Below are 23,396 nucleotides of genomic sequence, written 5' to 3' on the forward strand. Positions count from 1 at the left end.
GTCCTTTCCACCAATAGTAGTGCACTCATTGGGAATCCAGGTGAGTAGGGCGGATTGCGGGAAATGGCATCTCGATGAAATCTGAACAAGTCCCCAAGCATGTAGTGTGGATTGCGGTGTCCCCCTGAGTCCCCAGACCGCACCAACCTACGTGAAGCAGGACTCCTTTCGGCGGGGGCAAATCCAACAATGCAGTTTCGCCCAGCGTAGAGCCAAATGACTCCATCACCGCCCCATCTCCTCCTGCACTCGGGGGTGGGCCTCAGCAATCCAGTAACCTGGGAACAAACGACCGCCTCAGCAGAAGCCAGTGAAGCCGAGGCCAACTTCGGGATGCGGGGGCCGATGCAGCGCGCCTCTGGCATGCGCGCAAAATTGTAGCAAGAACTCCTTTCGACGAAAGAACAGAGGCCACAATAGGGGTAAGCAGGGGATCATCAATTTATTCCGTAACATGCTTTTCAAATCAGCGAATGCATTTCTGCATCTCATATGCCTTCATCAGCGCCTAGGATCTTTATGGGCAGGATACAGGTAACATCTTGCTTTAAAATGATAGCCCCTTGATGATATATATATATATATACACACATACATACACACATACATACACACATACATACACACATACATACATACATATGCCAGTAGGTAGTTATAGTTAGGACCTAGTTTCCATAGGAAAAGCACTTTTTCATTTGCCAATAACTTTGGCGTCGTTTGGCAAATCCTCTGAAAATTTTCACAACTAGATTGACAATCTCTGCAGCTGCTGTCTTGAAAATTTAGGAATTATCCATCAATCGGGGGGCGATTAAAAGGGGAGTCCCCAAACGCATTTTCTCAATATTAATGTCCATATGAAACTTTATACACGGCCACAGCCCGAACCGCTGCTCTGAATTACACCAGGTTTGGCAGGAAGGTAGCTGTTGGTCCAGGGACGCGTCTTTTTGTTAAATGGTGTAAATCTGTCAGTAGTTGCAGAGTTATTTAAAGGTTTTTCAGATGTACAATTGGGGACTTGGAGGATCCTCGACCCCACCTGATCTCTCGTGCTGAGATGTAATTGGCTGGCAACAATTCAAACCAGGAAGTGTTGGCAGCTATCTTGTGACTCAGTTGAACTGAGTCACAGGAAAAACTATTAAAAAACAGAAAAATTGGAAAGGAAGAAACACCCTCACTCGAGAGGCCTCATAGGCTGGGATCCCACAAGGCCAAAAAGCTTTAAAAAAAATACTTTTCAGCAGGAGGCGTGCTGGATCCACAAATTCTGCTGAAATCAAAAATAAAATTAAGTGAAGGCTCCTGCACTTCGTTTCTAATTGCCCCCCGGGTGGGCAAGGTCCTGGGGGCATCATAAAATAGGAGGGCGGGGCGCATGCCCCTCCCCCTCCTGGGGCTCATTCATGCCCAGGGGACCACCACCTCCCCGGGCTTCTTTTATAACAAAAATGCAGAGGAGGCCCATATGGCCTACCCCGCTGCCCTGGGGACCACCACCACCCTAGGGCTCATTCATTGAATAACGGGCCCAGCCCTAGGGATCACCACCTCCCCAGGCCTTTAACCTGAAAGAATGTGTGGCGCAGCGCTGGCAGCCCCTCCTCAGCCCTGGCAACTGCCACCTCCCTGGGGATTTAACAAGAAAGAATTTGTGGGGATGGATCAACTCCCCCACAGTCCCAGGGACCACCACCTTCCTGGGGCTTAAGTCAAATTGAATGCAGGAGTCCGTGTGGTGCCCCGCGCAGCCCAAGGGACCACCACTTCCTAGGGGAAATTTAAAGAAAGAAGGTGGGCCACGTGGTCCCCTTCCTGGATCCATACATGGCCCACCCACGGGGCATTGCTTTTTGCTATGTCTTGGCGGGAGCTTTACCACTCCCGCAAAGCCATAACAAACTGTGCTCCGCTTTGAGCAAGCAAGAGCATTTTACTCTCGCTGGCTCAAAGCGGAGCACCATTGCTTTGCACAGAGGGTATTGCATGTGAGCAGCTCCCTCTGCGACAAAGCAATGCCGGCTCCTGCAGGAGGCCGGGTTCCGGTAGGACCACGGGGGCCGTCATTGCTCAGTGACTGCCCTGGGTCATAATAGACGCCAGGCCCCGGGGCCAAAATTGGCCGGGGAGGGAGCCCGCATGCCCCCCTCCCATTATGTATTCCCAACAAAAAAAGAAAATGCCGGGCCCTGTAGCAAATTTATTAAAAAAATATTTTTAAAAGTCCAGCTCCCCTGGGATGGGGGTCGCTGTGGCCAAAATTGGCTCAAGCAGGGGGCCGTGCAGTCACCCTCTCCAATTCAAAATGGCCTGGTCCCGGGGGATGGAGTCTCCAGGGCTAAAATTGGCCATGGGAAGGGGGGCCAAGTAGCCCTCCTGTTTTCTCTAGTAAGTCCCAAACAGCGGGATTGCTAAGAGGACTTCATGCCCCCTTTCTCCACTACTCTGCAAACGCGTCTCCTGGCACACTGCTGGTTGGAAGATGAAGTCCCTATGGCTGCTGAGGGTCCTTTGGGGCCAACAAGCCATCCTGTTACCTCCAGTACATCCCACACAGTGTGATTTCTGGGAGAACTTCAGCGGCCACGCCCCCTTTTTCCATCACTCTGCAAACGTCCCTGGGGTCCAACAAGCCCTCCTGTTATCTCCATTAAGTCCCACACAGTAGAATTGCTGAGAGGTCATTGGGTGGGGTCGAGAATCCTCCGCATTCCCAGTTGTTTAGCTGTAAAAACCTTTAAATAACTCTGCAACTACTGAACGGATTTACACTGTTTAGCAAAAAAGAGTGCTTTCTGGACTAACAGCTACCTTTGTGCCAAATCTTGTGAAATTCCGTTCAGCAGTTCGGGCTGTAGCCGTGTCTATAGTTTCCTATGGAAATTAATATTGGGTAAATGCGTTTAGTGTGCCCCCTTTTAACCGCCCTCCGCTTGACGGATCACCCTAAGATTTTGAAGACAGCAGCTGAAGTGATCGTCGAACTAGTTTTGAAACTTTTGAAAGCATTGGTCAAATGACGGCAAAGTTATTGCAGACATCGTGGGATCTGGGAGGACAAGAAGTAGGAAGTTACCATCATCCAGAAGCGAGAGTGCGAGGGATTGAAGAGCAGTCTTGAAGTCGCTTTATGGAAGAAAAGGTTTCACTTTCTTTAGAAGAGGAGAGGGCTGGTACCCGGCCCTCTTGGTATACTTTTTGGCAACATGTTCCTTGAGGATGAGGCTGGTGTCCCGGGTGATTTTAAGTGACTCGTCATTTAATGAAAGTTGAATTTGAAGTCCTTAAGGTCCGTGTCATGGAGCCAGGTTTGTTCTGGATCCTGTTTCTGGTTCTTGGCAAATCACAGGAATTCTTTTCTTGGTGGCGTTGAGCTGAGTTGAGCTTCAGGCAGGCGCTGGGCATCCACATCTGGAAGCCGTGCAGGGAGTGCGTGAGCCACCAGATGTCTGAAGCAGAGGAGGCTTTCAGGTAGAGTTCCTAATTCCTTACACTCACTCTCCTCAATAGTCTTACACTCTGATTCCCTGAACTCACTTTCACGCTATCCCATGCTTATCTGGTTCTCTCTTACTCCTCTCTCCATCCTAATTTGCAGTCCCTGACACTTTATTTGTATTTCACCACCTCGCCTCTGCATGCGCCTCTCTCACTCACTGTCTTCCCAGCTTTGTCTCAACCTGCTTTTTGTCTGTCTCCATTTCTTGTGTCTCTCTAACTCATTTTTCATTTACATCTCCTTCTCTTTCATACAGTGTCTCGGACTCTTTCTCCATATACATCCTCAAATGTTCTCTCTCTCTCACTCCCTTACCTTTCTCTCTCATCATCTTCCCTTCTTTCTCTCTCACACTCTCTCTCCGGCCACTATTCTCTTCTCACCGTCTTAACATCTGTTTTACTTCTCTCTTTTTATATTTATATTTCTCTGCAACTCTCTTTGACTTCTCAGTGACCCTCTTTATGTCTCTCTATCAATTCTTACTCATCTCTCGTACTCCTGTCGGAAAAGTGGCTGTTTTGACATGGCTACCCTCCCCCACTTTTTGCCTGGTATCTGGGGCAACTTTGACTGAAAGTGTACTGGGTTCCTGCGTACCAGGCCTCCAACACCAGTGTTTTTTCTCTAAACCGTACCAAATGTTCCACAATTGGCACCCCTTTAGGACCCTTGTAAGTCCCAAGCAAATGGTACCCCTGGTACAGAGGGCCTTGGAACTAAAGAGGGCCCCTAAGGACCGCAGCATGAATTGTGCCACCCTACGGGACCTCATGCAAACTGCTATTGCAGCCTGCGTGTCTTGGTGCAGAGAAAACCGAAGAGTCAACATGGCACTCACCCCTATGTGCCATGCCAGATAAGAACTGCATGTGGATAAGGTAAGATACCCCTACGGCAGGCCTTACAACTAAAAGGGAGGGTGCACTATACCCATGTGTGTGCATATCTGCATGAGTGGATGCGTCCCCTGTGGTATCTAAGTTCACCCGTAGATAGCACGAGTGCACAGGGAAGCCCTGACGAGTACATGTGCTGGACACTGGTGATTGTGAGTTCCCAAGCTACATGATGGCTTCCTTGTAACCCCAGATGTTTGGTACCAAATGCCTCATCTTAATAAACCCACACTGATGCCAGTGTTGAATTTATTAATAACTTAGCCAAGAGGACACCTTAGAGGTGCCCCGAAAACATACCAACTACTAGTGTGTTGACCAGCCACCATAGACAGGTTTCAGACCATGCTCTCAGAGGCCAGGAACAAAGCCTGCCCTGAGTGGAGAGGTTCACACTCCTTCCCAGTAGGATGGGAATTCCAGGGCGGGAAGCTGCAAAGGTCCTGCCACCTTTGAGATGCGACTCATGGCCTCTCCAGATAGTGGAGGTGCCCACCCCCCCTGGCCTGACCCCACTTTTGGGAGCAAGACAGATGGGAAAATTAGTAACATTGGGAGGTGTGCCCACATTCAGCCAGTACCACCCCTAGGGCAGGCCAGCTGGTGTGGCGCCCACTTTTCTAATTCCTCCATTTTGTTTTGGACGGAACTAGCATTCTAGGGTCAGGGTCATGCCCAAGTTCCCATAGGAAGTCGTCATACAGAGGATGTAGACACCCAAAAGGTCGGTAGCCCATTGACTACTTCCTGTCACTCCCCGTAATGGCCCTAAATTGAGTATTTAGGTGGCATCCCTGGACCCAAGAACTCAGATTCGATGGATCAACAGAAGGATTATGAAGAAGTGTCACTGCCTGGTGAGAACTGCAGCAGACCTGTGGACTTTTGGCATGAAACCCTGCCTGTCCTCGGCTCTCTCTCGACAATCATGACACAGTGACTCGTCCTGCGAGCAGGAGAACTACCAAAGCCTTGTGTGGCCGGTCAGCGCTTTGACAAACACCGAAAGTCTCCCTTGGGGTAGAGGAGCTACTCCTGTGCAGACCACAGGTGCCGATAAGCAAAGTCCGGCCACCGCCTTGCAGCTCCCTGGCCTGACAGATGCCACAGATGGCCAGGAGATGGTACGGATGTTCTGGAAGGTTAGATCTGTCTCTCCACTGAGCGTGACTGACGACACTAGGATCAACCGGAGCTGAGCAGCGCCAACTCCTGTGGTTCCGGACACCCTGCACCAAACACCCACAGTGGGTGTCCACCAGGACCAAATAGCCATCAAGGGCCATCAGAATCACTGAGACCCACTTCAAGAGTGGGTCTCCTCTGCCAGGTGTTTTTCCCTGACTGCGAGGTGTATCTTTGCACACCCCACGCAGCAATCCCCTCTGCTCCCGAGTCCCCTGGCCCGGGTCCCAATGAACTAGCTGTGCCCCTGTGCTCTAAGAACCCTTGTGACCCCTGTTTTGGGAGACCTCGGACTTGCCCGCAAGTTCCTCTGTGCAGCCTCATTTGGGTGACCCCCCTTATACTTAGTGTACTAGCACCCTGCTCCTGGTAGAACACGGGTGGTTCCCGAAGAAGTGCTTGTTGTACTTTGGACCTTGGCCCACTACAACTCTGGACCCTGAAGGTGAACCCCTGAAACCGACTGTACCTACCTTTATGCATCTTTTGGCTTTTTCCTTCCTCAGTAATGCATTGTGCGTAAAAGCGCAGAGGTTTGAACATTTTACTTACCTGCAAATATTTATATGGAAAACTGTACTTACCTTAAAAATTAAGTTCTTGAGTTTAGTTTATTTCATAAATTAGTCTCTGATTTAGTCTCTGAGTGTGTGTCTCATTTATTGCCTCTGTGAGTACAACAAATGCTCAGCACCGCCCTCGAATAGGCTTAACTGCTCGCCCACACTACCACAAATAGAGCGACAGCATTGTTTACTTTATCCGCTGTAAACCAATTGGGGACCCACTGGACTGTCTGCACAGTGTAGTTTGTTTTAGTACACTATAGAGAGGCAGCGTCCTACACCATCTCCCTCTCAATGTTCTCCATATCTATTTTGCTTCTTTTCCTCTCCATTTTTTTATGATGCTTGAGCGCTTTTTTACCTTTTCAAGTTTCCAACAAACACACATACTCCTCTTTATCCCTGCCTGTTCCCCCATTTCTCCTTGTCCCTTCAATATTTCAATCTTGTTTGCTCTTTCTCTCCACCTCTCAGCCTCACTCTCCCCCACTCTTTTACCAGCCAGTATGTCACACATATAACTAATGCAGATTAAGCAGAACCATTCCCCCTGGGACTTGAGAAACTTTTAGGAGATGTGACACTGGAAAGAGAATCTGGAAAGAAGAAGTCAACCTTTAGTGCCTGTTATTGCTTTTAAACTAGAAAAAGTACAAAACTTTTATTAATCTCAAGTCCAAAATACTCAGTAACAAAGAAAGGCGCAGGTCCAGTGTCGTCGCGGCTGAGAAAAAAAGGATATATGTGAGGCCTGCTGCGATATCTCATTCTTCGGAGTTGCCTTCCACGCCCCTGCATGCGCTGATGTAACTGTATTAGCCCCTCTCATGGTTGCTTGAAGGGCTTCCCACGCGTCCCGCTTAATTAGCTCAATGGGATCTCTCAGCACCTCGCGCGAGCCCGGGCCTTCTGGCGGGGTCACGCATTAGGAGCGGCCTTCACGCGACAGCCTCAGCCCCATAAGCCTTCCATCATAAGCTCCATGCCTCATGGAGGGCGTTAGTTCTGGTCGCCCCAACCCGCTGGCGCGCTCACATCCATGCGCGAGCTCCCGGGGCCGTGCCGCTCACTCTGCGCGCTGTGTTGGTCGGAGGCGAGGCCTGTCAGAGATGGATGTGCTGTGAACCACTTAATTCACATTTCTTGCAGAATAAAAGAGCCCAAACCTCTAGGGACAAATGTATTCCAAAGACAATAAGCCACATGTCTCTCCTGTCTTTCAGGGCGTTAATAATTCTTTCTTCTCACATTGATTTATCTTTGCATCATCCGTCGCAGTATTGCTTTTTGGTTTGTTAGAAGCCGAATCTGTGACATTTTCAGGGCTCACGCGTGCATTGGTTTGTTTGAAGTCAGAAACTAATTGATTTATTGGGAGGGGCCGCAAACCGCTGCTGCGTGGGGTCACTGGGAGTTTGTGTTCTTTGCTACTTGTTTATTGACTCAGGTCAAGGTTCATGGCACAGATTGTTGATGTTTCCGACTGAAACACTTATCGAGGCCTAATTAACCCTCGTCCTGTGTAAATCTCTCTTACACGTGAATAGATTTACGTATGACAGCGATGCACAAAGATGCCCGTGCAGTGTGCATAGTTTTACTCCACAATCATTTAATGCTGGACCGACTCCATCCCACTTAAGGGTGGAGGCAGGGGTCAGGGGGGGTCTCCCTGGAAACTCTGTGGGTACCCCCAAAGTCCAGAGTTTACATCTGCTCTCAAACTCCACCCCAACCCCTTCCCACCCTTGAAAGAGTCACAGATTTACTCCAGCCAATGGTAGGAGTAAATCACTCTTCAGAGTTTAAAACAGATAGAAACAGCGCTCACCTCCAGCCTGGTGGAGTGAACGCGAAAGGGGCCATTTCACAAAACGCAGTGCAGTGTCCGTGTGCAACACCCCCCATTATGCCATAGATACACCGAGGAGTAGTTCACAAACGTTTGCATGAAGCCTTTTGGCCCTGAACCCCTTAAATCTGTAAGTTAAAACAGGGCGCATCGTTACAGCTTCTTAGAAAGAATTGTGGGGCTTATAATTAAGGGTGGGCATAGTTCGCGAAGTAGCGCTACGCGAAGCTACGCGAAGTGCACTTCGCACTACGCGAACTTCACGTAGCACTACGCGAGCTGCGTAGTAGCATGTTCGCACTGTGCAAGATGCGTTTTCAATGATTGCACAGTGCGGACAAGCATCCGGCACTCTGCAAGCATTGAAAACGGCATCTTGCACAGTGCGAGCTGTAGTTTTCTGCTGCTCGAGTAGATTTTTACTCAAGCGGCAGCTTTCTCAACGCGAACAGGTAGTTTCTCATCGCGAGCGGTTGCGAGCATGCGCAACCACTATAAATGAGAAACCTGACCTCCCCGCGTTGAGAATCTTGCCGGGATGTCATTTTGCTTGCTCGCGGCCGCGAACATGACGTTGAGGACCGCTAACAAGCAAAAAATGACCGATGCACTACGCTACACTGCACTACGCCTGTTCGCACTGTGCTACGTGCAGCTCGCGTAGTGCGAAGTTGCGCAAACTTCGCAAACTACGCGAGCGTAGCGTAGTGCTTTGCCCAGGGTTATTATATATGAGAGCCCAGAGTCACTTTTGCACCACGCAAGGTGGTACACGCGTGACGTGGGCTCTCATAAAGATTTATAAAGCAGAGCCCCCCACCGTGGCTTTGAGTGGCCTCATACACCAGGAGTAAGACGACGCAAGTCGCGGCGCCCCGTACTCCGCACCCGGGAGGCTTTTCAAGGACACGGCGGTGGGTTTTCACATGCAACACCCATGGAATCTGATGCGGACACAGATTTTCAAAGTGATGTAAACTCTGGTACGCGCCTAATCCGTACGCCTCACGAGGCGCAGTATAACGGGGAGAAATATGTGAATTTCTCCAGTGTTTTCCTCTTTCTATGCGTTCTGCATTTTGCAGCACAAACAGAAAGAGGAATCCGACTCGTAGGATTGTTCCTGTGCACAAAGGTGTGCCCCCTCTGCACAAAAATAATCCTGCTTGCAACAGAGTCATGCTTACACCATGGTGCAAGAGTGCCTGCGTAGGCGTCAGGCAGCCAACATGGTCCCAGCACAGGCAGAAAGGACAGGGATGCACCGCACTGCATAAATACGGTGGATTCCGGCCCTTTCACTTTGGCGTAGCACGGCACACCAAGGTGCCGTGCAGCGCGACACTTTGCTAAAATGGTATAAGTGAGGCCCTGTGAGTATAGGGGACACAACCTGCAGGCCAACGGATGTCGGGAGGCACGTAAAGACGCTGCATTGTTTCGTTCTTTACTGAGAGCCCCGGAACAAGAGCCTTGGGGACAACAACGATGCATTAAAACCTAGGTCAAGCTACCATTATATATAAAAAAGAGAAAAAAGTGAATTTATATTATACATATTAATATTGTCTTATTAGATGAATCTGTTTTGAATGTGATCTTCTCTGTCAGTTTGTTCCTAAGACCCCAGTTTAGAATGATTTATTTAAGGATGATCCACATGAAGGATCTATGTATGTTTAGTTTTTATAGTATGAATGATTGAGTGTAGTAGTTGGGTATGAATGGTACGTGCTTATGATGAGAGACTGAGAGATGTATTTTGATGGGTGGGAGGCTTCTGACTGTGTTGAAAACATATGTTTGACCAAGTATATGTACTGAAAATGTATATGGATGAAGAGAAAAAAAGAAGAAAAGAACAATTTGAAATATAAATTTAAAAAATTCTATAATCCTTCTGTACCCTTGCCTTATTGCTCAGTGTGGTCTATATACATTGATGACTCTATTTAAGAGCTGGTTTTGGAGGTGTTTATTTTGTTCTTTGGTTTCTTAAGAGCAGCACCTACATGCTGAGACGAGTTACTGCTGACACAAGACTTCTGCTCTAAGTTCCCTCCTCGGCACCAGGGGGTGTCCCAGTCCAACTGTCCTGTGCCCTGTGGTCTTTGTAAGGGCAGCAGATAGACGCCCTTGTTTGGAGAAAGGAATAAGGAGGAATAACATACACAGTGTTATTCCTTCCTTCAGGCCCCCGCCTGTCTTTTGCCATCTGTATCCCTTGCCTTGACCGTTTTTCTCGCCGCTGCGTCCCCTGCGTCGTCCATTCACCGCTCCCCCCTCCCAGCTGCTCCTCCCTCCCACCTACCCTTAAATGGCGGCTGCGCTCAGCAGGCGCGCCACCATTGCTCCAAAGGCAGGCCCGTCTGCGCCAATCAGTGCCAGAACCCCTGACCCCCACGAACGTCACGACACACATCTCCAGTACAATGCCAGCACCCTCCATGCACTCAACACCAGACAACCACTCACCTGCTTCCTGGCCGCCCGTACGCGCACCCAAGGACCCTTCTCCTGCCGGAGCTGCAGCATCACCAGCAGCCGATCCGCGAAACCACCCACAGAAAAAGGCCGCAACCACCTCTGTTGCATTCTACTCAACACCCGCTCCGCCCGCAAGCACGCCATCGAACTCTCGGACCTACTCGACTCCACCTCCCCAGACGTCGCATTCCTGACGGAGACCTGGATGAACCCCTCCTCGGCTCCCGACATTGACATAGCCATCCTGGAGGGCTACAAAATCACCTACAGGGACCGCACCTACGGAACAGGAGGTGGAATCACCATCGTCCACAGGAACACCCTCAAAGTCTCGACCAGCACTGACAACTCCCTCAGGACCGCGGAACACATCCACTTCCAGATCCACACCGATCCCAACACCACTCTCAGAGGAACCCTCGTCTACAGACCACCCAGACCAAGGCCACAGTTCAGCGACTCCATCACCGACTTTGTCAGCACACACACCCTCTCCTCCACAGACTACATCCTCCTTGGGGCCCTAAACTTCCACCTCAAAAACAACAACACCACCCTGCTCGACAACCTTGCCAACCTCGGACTCAGGCAGCTCGTTACATCAACCACCCACTCTGCCGGCCACACGCTTGACCCCATCTTCTCTGCAAGCACCCATGTCACAGACAGTGGATCAACGACTGCGCCAACACTCTCGCCCCAATCAAGAAACCCTCTAACAGACACACCAACAAGAAAGCCAGCTGGTTCACCGCGGACCTCCAGGCCTCCAAGCAAACCTGCCAAAAACTAAAGAAGAAATGGCTCCGCGAACAGACACCGGACAGCTACGAAGCCCACAAGAACGCCATCAGCAGACACCATCACCTCATCAGATCCGCCAAAAGGGCTTCCTTCAAACACCGCCTAGACAACAATGCACACAACAGCAAAGAGCTCTTCAACATCGTGAAGGAACTCTCCAACCTCAGCTCCAACATCAACGACATCCCACCTTCGCAAGACCTGTGCGACTCCCTCACCACCTTCTTCCACCGCAAGATCGCAGCGATCCATGACAGCTTCAGCACCATGACCACCCTGACAGCCGCAGAAACCTCCAACCCCACGGCCACCATCCACACCACTCCTCTGCTCACCTGGACCAACATAAACAACGACAACACCATCAAAATCATGAACACCATCCACTCCTGCTCTCTGTCAGACCCATGCGCACACAACATATTCAACAAAGCCAACTCCACCATTGAACTCCATCTCCGCAGAGCCATCAACATGTCCTTTGAGACCGCAACCTTCCCGGAAAGCTGGAAGCACGCCGAGATCAATGCCTTACTCAAAAAACCCAAAGCTGATCCTAAGGACCTCAAGAACTTCCAATCTATCTCCCTGCTCCCGTTCCTGACGTAGGTCATCGAGAAGTCCGTAACAGTCAGCTGACCCGCTACCTCGAAGAGTACAGCATCCTGGACCCGTCCCAGTCCGGGTTCCGCAGCAACCACAGCACCGAAACTGCCCTCATCACCGCCACCGATGACATCAGAGCCCTGCTGGTCAACAGCAAAACTGCAGCCCTCATCCTTCTGGATCTGTCAGCCGCCTTCGACATTGCCTGCCATTGCAACCCACGCACACGCCTTCACAACGCAGGGATCCGAGACAAAGCACTGGACTGGACCACCTCCTTCCTCTCCGGCAGAATCCAGAGCGTCCGCATCCTCCCTTTTCAATCAGAAGCCACCAAGATCATCTGCAGCGTACCTCAAGGATCATCCAGCAGCACAACATTGTTCGACATCTACATGGCACCACTCGCTCACGTTGCCCGACTGCACGACCTCAACATCATCCCCTATACCGACGAAACCCAGCTGATCCTCTCCCTCACTAAGAACCCCCTCACCGCCAAAACCAACCTCCACGAAGGAATGAAAGTCGTCGCCGAGTGGATGAAGAACAGCGGTCTGAATCTGAACTCAGACAAGAGGGAAGTCCTCATCCTCTGCTCCACCCCCTCAGCCTGGGATGACTCCTGGTGGCCGTCCGCACTAGGAGCAGCACCGACACCCACCAACCACGCATTAAACCTAGGTTTCATCCTCGATTCAACTCTTTCCATGACCAAGCAAGTCAACGCAGTCTCCTCATCCTGCTTCAACACCCTCCACATGCTCCGCAAGATCTACAGGTGGATCCCCACTGAAACAAGACGAACATTCACCCAGGCCCTCGTGAGCAGCAGGTTAGACTACGGAAACGCCCTCTATGCAGGAGCCTCGGCCAAACTCCTGAAACAACTACAACGCATTCAGAACGCCTCTGCACGCCTGATCCTCGACATCCCCCGCTGCAGCCACAACACACCCCACCTGAGAGACCTGCACTGGCTGCCCGTCAACAAGAGGATCACCTTCAGGATCCTCACCCACGCACACAAAGCACTCCACAACACCGGACCGGCATATCTCAACAGGCGACTCACCTTCTACACCCAGAACCGCCAGCTCCACTCCGCCGACCTCTCCCTTGCCACCATCCCCCGCATCTGAAGAGCGACCTCCGGCAGCAGATCGTTCTCCTACCTCGCCGCCAAAACCTGAAACACCCTCCCCATCCTCCTACGGCAGACCCAGGACCTACTTACCTTCAGGAGACAACTCAAGACCTGGCTAATCACCCCCCTCCCCCAGCGCACGGGTGAGTAGTGCGCTTTACAAATATTTGATTGATTGATTAATGGAGCAGTGAGTAAAGTGGCTGAACAGGAGATTGAGGAACAGCGCCATTTTTACTAAGATGGCGCTGTACTGGTCTCTTCCTGCGCTGGTGCACAGTAGACAGACATGCGCCAATGCAGACACACTTGCGTCATACTGCAAGGGAACCTATATTGTGGGAAACATAGGGGTCTCTTTTGAACATCACAGAGTGACATAGTAGAGAGCTCCTTTCATTTAGCATTCGCAGATGGACATAGTATAGAGCTCCTTTGATCTAGCAGGTTGTAGTTTCCTGTCCATGGCCTATGCGTATCAATGGTTCCGTGAAGGTACGGGGGCACGGCGTCTTGGAAGTATAATTGTTTGATATTAGAGACGTATAAGTATACAATGAAGAAGGATCTCCCATCGAGAGCGGCATCCGCTATTATGTACCTGCCATCTGGGTCAATGAATGTACCCGATACGGTGGGCAGGATCTCAGATGCGACCCATATTAATACACCCCTGGCATATGCAGAATACCCAGAGCGATATAATTGCCAGCACCGTCTGTTCGATAGCATGGTAAGTCCTGATTCAGTCATGTGTGTCTCTTGAAGGAGGGCTCTTTGTATTCAGTGGAAAAAGGAGTACAGCATGTGGCATTTCACTGGGGAGCCCGGGCCCTAACGTTCAATGATGTGAAGTTGTATTCCTATCCTTCCGTGCAAAGGTTATTGAGAAAGCCATCAGCATTCAACTCTCTGACCACCTAGAGGGCCACCGACACCTCAATCAGGCTTCCATACCAACCACAGCACTGAAACAGCCCCATCACGCCCATCAATGACATCAGAAGCATCTTTCCCGACGAGAAACCGCCACCCTCATCCTCCTCAACCTCTCAGCAGCCTTCGACACTGTCTCCCACAGCACACTCATCAGAAGCCTTCCCCTCCTAGGCATCCGCGGTCAGCCCTTCAGTGGACAGCCTCCTTCCTCACGGGAAGGACACAATGCGTGATGCTGCTCCCCTGCTACTCAGAACCCAAAAATCTCATCTGCAGGGTCCCTCAAGGCTCGTCCCTCACCCCAACACTCTTCAACACATACGCAGTGGCGGCTCCTTCATTAAGGCGAACGAGCCTCGCCCCACTGAACAAAAGATAAATTACATAATAATAAGCATTGTTATCATCATTTTATTTCTCCTATATACTTCAGTGGCTCTCGGGCGGGGCTGGCGGAGTCGGCAGAGTAGTGTTTTTTACTCCTGAAGTGTACAGGACTGCTTTGACGGCCCTCTTAGACTGCAGCAAGAAATACTGCGCACTTTGATTGTCCCCCACTTGGCTGCATTACACAGCCTGGTGAGAAACATGCAAAACTTCCCAGTCCCCATCTAAGCGCCGATCCCTCACCCTCAGACCAATCACAACGCTGCAATGCAGCGTTGTGATCGGCTATGGGGAAGCTGGGAGGGCTGGTGCTTCTTGTTGCGGCTGGGAGTGCAGGATGATGTCAGAGGGATGTCGGACTAAGGAGAGGAGGCGGACATTTGAGGTAAGTTTTTTTTGTGTTTGTTTATGTTTTCTTTTTTTGTATCCCCACCACCCAGGTCCAGTAGCAGCCGCTTCTGCACATACACTCTTCAACGTATACATGGCAGTCCTCTCAGACATCGTCAGGTCACATGGCATCAGCATCGTCTCATAAACTGACGCAACACAGTTCATTCTCTACCTAACAGGCAGATTCAGCACCGCCAAAACCAACTTCACCCACAGCCTGAGCATCATCGCATCATGGATGAGAAACAACTTCCTGCAGCTCAAGGCAGACTAAAACAAAGCCCTGATTTTCTGGAAATAACCACTCCCCCTGGGATGACTTATGGTGGTTCCCGAACTGGGCCTCCCTCCCACCCCTACTGTCCATGCCAAGAACCTCAGGATCATCGTGGATACCTAACTCACCATGAATAAACAGATCAATGCCGTCTCCCCTGCATGCTTCCTCAAATGCTACAGAATATTTTTATATGGATTGCAATGAATAACAGATGAATGGTCACCCAGGCTCTAATCACAGTGGGCCCGATTCACAGAATTAACTTAAGACAAAATCCTAAACTTACTACTTTTGGTATTCACAGAATGGATTTACGACTACTAACTTTACGTCCGCACTCGGGCCGGAGATTCCGGCCCGGAGGCGGAGCTTCTGGCCCAGAGGCGGAGCTTCCAGCCAAGAGGCGGTGCTTCCGGCTCAGAGGCGGAGCTTCTGGCCCGGAGGCAGAGCTTCTGGGCCAGAGATGGGGATTCTTGCCAGTGGCGGAGATTTACCCACGGCCGAAATCTCCACCTCCGGGCCGGAAGTTCCGCCTCTGGGCAAAAGCTCCGCCTCCGGGCCAGAAGCTCTGCCTCTCGGCCGGAAGCTCCGCCTCCAGGCCGGAATCTCCGGCCCGAGTGCGGACGTAAAGTTAGTAGTCGTAAATCCATTCCATGAATATCAAAAGTAGTAAGTGCATTCTGTGAATACCAAAAGTAGTAAGTTTAGGATTTTGTCTTAAGTTAGTTCTGTGAAACTGGCCCAATAAGACTTGACTACGGAGATGCCCTCTAGGCTGGAGTCCCAGTCTGTGTTCCACATCAACTCCAAACCTCCCAGAATGCCGCCGCCAGACTCATCTTGTAAATCCTATGAAATGCCCGCACCTCAACGCACTCCACTGGCTCCCAGTCCAGTAAAGATGCATATTCAAGCTGCACAGATACGCCTACAAAGCCCTCCACAAAATTGGACCAGCATAACCCCTGCCTTAACTTCTACCAACTCACCAGATACCTTTGGTCGCCTCTCAGGCTACCACATGAACCCCTTTCATCAAGAAGATCAGATGTGGACAATGATCCTTCTCACAAATCGCAGCCAAAGCCTGGAACGACCTCCGGCAACACCTCAGAACCGACCCCTACCTCATGGACATCCGAAAAAAGCTCAAGACCTGGCCCTTCCAGAAAAACAGACATGATTCCCTCGTCTACCTTTCTCGGATCCTCGGCCTACTTCGACTCCATACTCTTGTGGGTGATTAGTTACACTTTACAAATCTACATAACATAGCATTTTGTCCATAGAATAGTGTGTTTATCATGGAGCTATAATGTGGATTGGGTGTGGAGTAGGGACGTGGAAAGGAGGTGGGCCCTTCCTGTAGGGTGTTTTGCTGACGGATCTTGTGGGCGTGAGTGTAATCAGTTTGTGTGTGAGTGTCTCAACTTTCCCGGTCAAGGTTTAACATACCTCGTCCAATCGAACTACTACAAACACAAACAAGAATAACAGTGCAAACATAAACTTTAAGTATTTGCACAGCTGCTGGGTTCTACGGGGGGTAGAGTCCAGAGCAAGCATATTCAGAATACATTTCACCACCACCATTAGTGTAGGGTTGTGCCCCTAGGTCAGCCGATCGATCATGTGTCGCATAGCAGGCGGGCCATCGCAGCCCTTTGTGGCAGGCCCAAAGACATTATAGTAAGTCATCTGCAGATCCAGGGGTGATGTGGGGGCCCGCAGTGCGAACACTCGCCTCCTGGTTGATGCTGTATCTAAGCCTTCCTCGTGTGTTTTGGAGTCGCTGGTCACCAACATCTCCCTCTGAGCCTATATGTCAGAAACCAGTGTTCTACACTCCTCCGCCACCAGCTCCTATGTAGGGGCCCCGGAGGTGGCTGCGTATATCTCCATCTATGTCTTTGTGCATGGATCGCCCCTGACCTCATCCTCCACGTGTGTGATAAATCATGTTCCTGACCATCCAGCCATGACCACACATCATCTGGAAAGGTAAAGAAAAGAGTCATATCCTGTATTGTGACACCTAGCTTTGCCAGGTAGATCAGTCTATAGGTAATGCCAAGGTCCTTAAGCATTTGTTTATGTCCTGAAAAGACAAGTCGCTGTTTCTGTACCTGGGCACTATGCTCAGGGAAAAGGTGAATTTTGTAGCCATCGAGTTCCTAGGGACCATAGGAGTTTGACCGCTGGTACTTCCTGATAGGTCAATTACTGGGCCACCATTGGTCGACAGGGGGAGGTTCCAGAGGGTAACGGGCAGGAAGGCACCCTGTGGAGTCTCTCAATTGTTAGGAACTTAGACTGTGTGTTAGGGAGAACCACACTGAGCAGCCTATCTTCTAGAAACAGTTCTGTTGATTGGTCTTCAATACGTTCTGGTAGTCCCTTTATCCTGATGTTATTATGATGCGAATGGCCCTCTGCGTCTTCCGCCTGGTCCTGCAGCAGACACTGATCTCTGTGCATATTGTGGAGGAAAGTAGGATCTGGTCCTTATGGTTACCCCCACTTTTTGCTTGATGGTGCACTGTTTTTGACTAGTCTGACTGGGATCTTGCCAATAAGGACCCCAGTCTATCTGCTTTCTCCTTTAAATTGTTATACATGTACTTTGGTACACTTCAAATTGGATACGGGGTACCTTTAGAAGTCCCTGGTATATGGTACCCATGTACCCAGGGCATAGGTACCCCAGAGACCTCCCATGGGCTGAAGCATGTATTATGCCACTCATGAGAGGCAGTGCAAAATGGAACTACATGTCTTCTACTGCAACCTGTGTAAGATGGTGCTGGCACCACCTACTTTGGATGTAGGCTCACTATATCTATAGGACCCGGATCCCCCCAGCATGGCCCCGCCCCCCCTAGTTGACATACTAACCCACAATTGAATCCTTCAAAGCATTGAGTGGGTTATAAAAAAGGCCATGTTTAATTTCAACATATCATAAACATGACAAAAGCAAAGTAACATGCATAATCATCATCATCACAGACACTTTTAATATTCATCTTCATAACTGCAAAAATCATAAATGCAAATTCTCTCATCGCCCCCCAGCACCAAGGGGCCTTCTGGCTCGCATCTCGCACTGAGCCTACCACGCCAGGTGCACCGCGCCTGCGTCAAAGAGAAGTGGGCCCCACCCTCTGATCCTTGTCCGCCAATTCCAGGGCCCACTCCCCGACCACCGGACTGCCCAGGGACCCAGGAGGCTCGTGATCTGTCGCCCTAGCCTCCCCAGCCGGTGGTCACATCTTCCCAGCGAAGAGCTTACCGTCTCCCCCCTCAGTGCTGGCCTATGGAGTCCGTAAGGCAGTCCCTTGTGTTAGTCAATGTCACTGATCGCAGGTCTCTCTTCCGCCAAAAAAACCACCCCCTCCAACTCTTAAGCAACAGGGATGGTGGGTGGGAATTTAAATTACAAGTAAAAAGGTAGGGGGTGGAAAAAGGAGTCGCCCGGCGAGGTCGTCAGCTGGGGTGGCAGAGGGCAAAGAGAGACAGAAGCCAGGGTTCCTGACCCTAAATAGGGCAAAGGTCTCCGCCCCCTGCCCCCCCAGCCGGACATACGTGTGCCTGACCCGGAAGTACTTGGGCGACCGAGTGCCGATTGGGCGACCGGTCGCCCCAGATCACGTGACCGGGGGCGTGGCCCGGGGTGCCCGGGTCCTAAGGGCGCGCTTCATGATATTCGCGCTTGGCATAGGACCCGGATCCCCCCAGCATGGCCCCGCCCCCCCTAGTTGACATACTAACCCACAATTGAATCCTTCAAAGCATTGAGTGGGTTATAAAAAAGGCCATGTTTAATTTCAACATATCATAAACATGACAAAAGCAAAGTAACATGCATAATCATCATCATCACAGACACTTTTAATATTCATCTTCATAACTGCAAAAATCATAAATGCAAATTCTCTCATCGCCCCCCAGCACCAAGGGGCCTTCTGGCTCGCATCTCGCACTGAGCCTACCACGCCAGGTGCACCGCGCCTGCGTCAAAGAGAAGTGGGCCCCACCCTCTGATCCTTGTCCGCCAATTCCAGGGCCCACTCCCCGACCACCGGACTGCCCAGGGACCCAGGAGGCTCGTGATCTGTCGCCCTAGCCTCCCCAGCCGGTGGTCACATCTTCCCAGCGAAGAGCTTACCGTCTCCCCCCTCAGTGCTGGCCTATGGAGTCCGTAAGGCAGTCCCTTGTGTTAGTCAATGTCACTGATCGCAGGTCTCTCTTCCGCCACAAGGGTGGCCAAGGCCCTCAGGTCTGCCACCCTCCCCACCTGCGCTCTGTATAAATGACCAAAGTCCTTTTATCCATGTGTCTGTGCCCAAGTCCGACAAATGCACCCCGTCGTTGTGGTACATAGCCTCTCCCGAGATCATCCGGTGCGGAATGTGACACAAGCGGCCCTTGACTGAGCACAACCTTGCCATCTCCCCGTTGAGTCGCCTTACTGACACGTTCAAGGACCTTGCGCGGACTCCTGGGCCCCATGTCCTGCGCGTTATCATTGCTGACCAAGCAATCCTGGCCAATGGGAAGATCTTTCCTAACCACGCAAACTCTGTCAGCAACGCCTCTTTGACTGCCAATCGACCACGATCAACCATATCATTCCCCCCCAAGTGAAGGATAATCCAGTCTGGGGACTTGTGCCCTTCTTGATCTCTTAACTCCTCCACGAGCCGCCTCAGGTGACGAATTCGCATGCCCCCGATGCCTCGCCACAGGAATTCGGTCCCGCCCAAGTCTGCCGGTTTCACCACTCGCCGTTGATGTAAACGCACCGTAGCGCGACGCACGAACGAGTGCCCCAACACCCACACCAGTTTTGCGGGCATACTAATTCAGAGAAGAGAAATGGAAAAGTCAGGCACAAGTCACAGTCAATCATTGATCAATCATCACAACAGTTCAGGCCTCACATATCTGCGATAGCAATCGGACGACCAGCGCCCCACCCTTTTAATCGCATCGCTCTGCAGGCCCGCCCCTGCGGCCAAGGTAGCTGCGCCAATCCTAAATGAATGAGAAGAGTATCCTGCATCTCCCAGACCCAGTCGCGCTAGCACCAATCCCAGGACCGCCTTAAACTGAAACTGGGACAAACAGTCCCCGTTCTCATGAACAAACAAGGCCTGCCCGCTCCCTACTGGGCGCAGGGCCAGATACGCTCTCATCCGGGTTACCGGACAGGCCGAGACCCCTGGCGCAGGACCCAGACGAATGGTGACCCCTTTTCCCAATTGGTCGGTCTTAGATCTCCTTAAAGTCACCGCCAAACTACTCGGTGATAGGCAAATGTCCCTGTGTTGAAGGCCCCCTTCCTGGTCTACTCTAGAGGACCCTACCACTTCACCCAGACGGAATGCCCCATAAAAGGTTAAAGTGAAGGCCGCCCCCAACAGGGTGCCTTCGAAGGGGGAATCACAGACCAAGGGCAAAAGGTCCACCATAGCACATAAGGTCGGGATGGTCAAGGGCCTACGAGAATCCCGCCTAGGTCCCTCAAGTCTAGCCCAGCCCGCCACAGCTTTTCTGACTAAAAAAGAGCCACCCGGGTCTCGAACTCCTGCCAGTTTAGCAAAGAAGCCTATTGCTGACAAGTTAGCTTTAACGAAAGAGACAGCCCTGCCCTGATCCCTTAATGTCTGTAGGTACCCATGAATAGCATCTGGGGCAAACAATTGAGGCAACCCAGCCTCCTCCACAAAAGACCTGTAGGAATTAAAATGCCTTTGGTAAGATTTTTTGGTGCGATCGTTCATGGAAGCACCTACCAGCCCCGCTAATGCGGGGCACCAATTGTCCACAGTGATGGTGGGAACTCCGTCATTCGCTCCTCTGCCTGCGGGTGAAACCTCCGGAATTCCTGCAACTTGGAACGAGACAAAGCATCAGCAGCATTGTTGTCAACTCCCGGTATATGTGCCGCCTTGAAAGTCAAGTTCAGCCTCAAGCATACCAACACCAGTTGTTTCAGCAGTCTCAGCACATGCACACAGGAGGCCCCCTGCCTGTTGATAGCTTCCACCACAGCCATGTTGTCCGACCAGAATACTACTGCCCTGTCCCTAAAGCGGTCGGCCCAAATTGTCACAGCTACAACAATAGGAAAGAGTTCTAGGAATGCTATGTTTTTAGTCAGTCCTGTCCTGTGCCACTCTGCTGGCCACTCTGCTCCACACCAGGCAGGGCCTAAAATGGCCCCGAAACCGATGCTGCCGGCCGAATCAGTAAACAGGCCGAGTTCCGAGCTGGACACAGGAGGGGCAGGCCACACCACCCTGCCATTGAACTCGCTGAGAAAGCTGCGCCAAACCTTAAGATCTTCTTTCACCTCTGCCCTCAGCCGAACACGGTGGTGTTTGTGCGTTAACCCACCCATTGACCTGGCTATGGATCTAGAGAAAGGGCGCCCCATGGGAATGATTCTTAGGGCAAAATTGAGCTGGCCAACAAGTACCTGGAGCTGGTGAAGAGTAACCTTAGGTCCCGCCAGAGTGGCGTCAATCGCTCGGGAAAAGGCCTGAACTTTGTCCACAGGCAGCCTGCACTCCCCCGCTACCGTGTCAATTTCTATCCCCAGAAAGGACATGCACGTGGCCGGGCCCACTGTTTTTTCGGGGGCCAGGGGGACCCCGAACTCCCGGAACATCAACACCAGTTCATTGAGTGCTCTAGCGCACTCCCCTGACTCCGCCGGACCCATCACCATGAAATCATCTAGATAGTGCACCACATTGACACAACCTGTCCTGTGCGAAAAAACCCATTGCAGCATGGAACTAAAGGTCTCAAAATACTTGCAAGACACAGCACAACCCATGGGCATGCACTTATCAAAGTAGAATTGCTGCTGAAACTGGAAACCCAACAGTTTGTAATCCTCGGGATGCACCGGCAACAGACGGAAGGCAGACTCGATATCAGTTTTTGCTAACATAGCCCCCGGCCCCAGTTCCCTCACCAGCTGCACAGCAGCATCAAAGGATGAGTATGTCACAGAACACAAGGCTGGGTCAATGCAGTCATTCACAGAGAAACCTTTTGGAGCTGAGAGGTTGTGTATCATCCTAAACTGCCCAGGATCCTTTTTAGGTACTACTCCTAGGGGGGAGCAAACATAACCTGCCATTGGAGGAGCGGGGAAAGGGCCAGCCACCCTACCCAAGGCCACTTCCTTCTCTACCTTTGCTGCTACTATTGTTGGGTGCATTCTAGCTGACATGAGATTGTTGCATCGGTCAACAGGAGGAACGCCTAGGGCGGGAATGCGGAAACCTACAGAAAAACCATTGAACAAAACCTTGGCTGCTGCCCTATCTGGGTACTGATTGAGCCAATAAATCAATTTCCCTATGTCTACAGGAGAAGGAAGCCTATTGCTGGGGAGGCTTGCGTTCCTTGTTCCCAGCCCCCCCGCGTTCTTTGAACTTTTTATTACATTTAGACTCTGGATGCGAGGAGTGACCACAATAGGAGCAGACATGTCTGAATTTACACTGGCCTGTGGGATAATTGCATGACTTCCTATTGAATGCCCAGCAAGCCCCCTTCTTCTCCCCTGGGCCACCCTGTGAAGTCCGAAAAGGCTGCTTGGTGTGGTGCCCCCCACCATTAACGTTCTCAAGCCAGGCATTAATTTCCACCTGGTCCCAGCCAATACTCGGGTTCTCCTCTTTAGCCCACCGGAATTCCCTATCATAATCCAACCATGCTGTTCCCCCATGAGTCGCATGCGCTTTCACAATCTTATTTGTGTAGAAAACCAATGGAATCGCCAACTCCGGCCTTTTCTCCAACAAGACCGTCGTGTACACATGAAAGCCAAAGAGCCAATTAGTAAGAGACTCCTCAACCCTCGGCCTCCTGTCTTTGGAGGAGCCCTCTTTTCCTTCCCTCTCCCTGAACTCCAGGTCCCTCCTAGTAGGTCTGATGAGCGCAAATATATCCACATACGCCCCTTTCCAGATTTTTTCTTTCATTTCCGTGGACACATGCGTGGCTAACATTCCAGGTTGAGATAACACATTCCCGTGACACACCCCCGCCACTAACCCTGCTTCCCCGGCCTTGGCCGCCACCTCGCATGCCTTACCTCCAATAGGCATTGTCGCTATAGCTGGTGTCGCTCCTGTAGTCGCACTGGGCTTCGCACTCCGCGCCTCAACTACAAGTGCCAATTGCCTCTGGATTTCTAACAGCGCCCCCTGTTCCACTGTCTGCCCTGGTGCCCACGGGGCTGCTGCCACTGTGCTGGGAGTCTGCCCCGCCGCCGGGGGTGCTAGTTGTCCCACTAGACTAGCTACAGATGCTAAGAGCCCC

The sequence above is a fragment of the Lissotriton helveticus genome, chromosome 8, assembly GCF_964261635.1.
Source record: "Lissotriton helveticus chromosome 8, aLisHel1.1, whole genome shotgun sequence".
Taxonomy (NCBI): domain Eukaryota; kingdom Metazoa; phylum Chordata; class Amphibia; order Caudata; family Salamandridae; genus Lissotriton; species Lissotriton helveticus.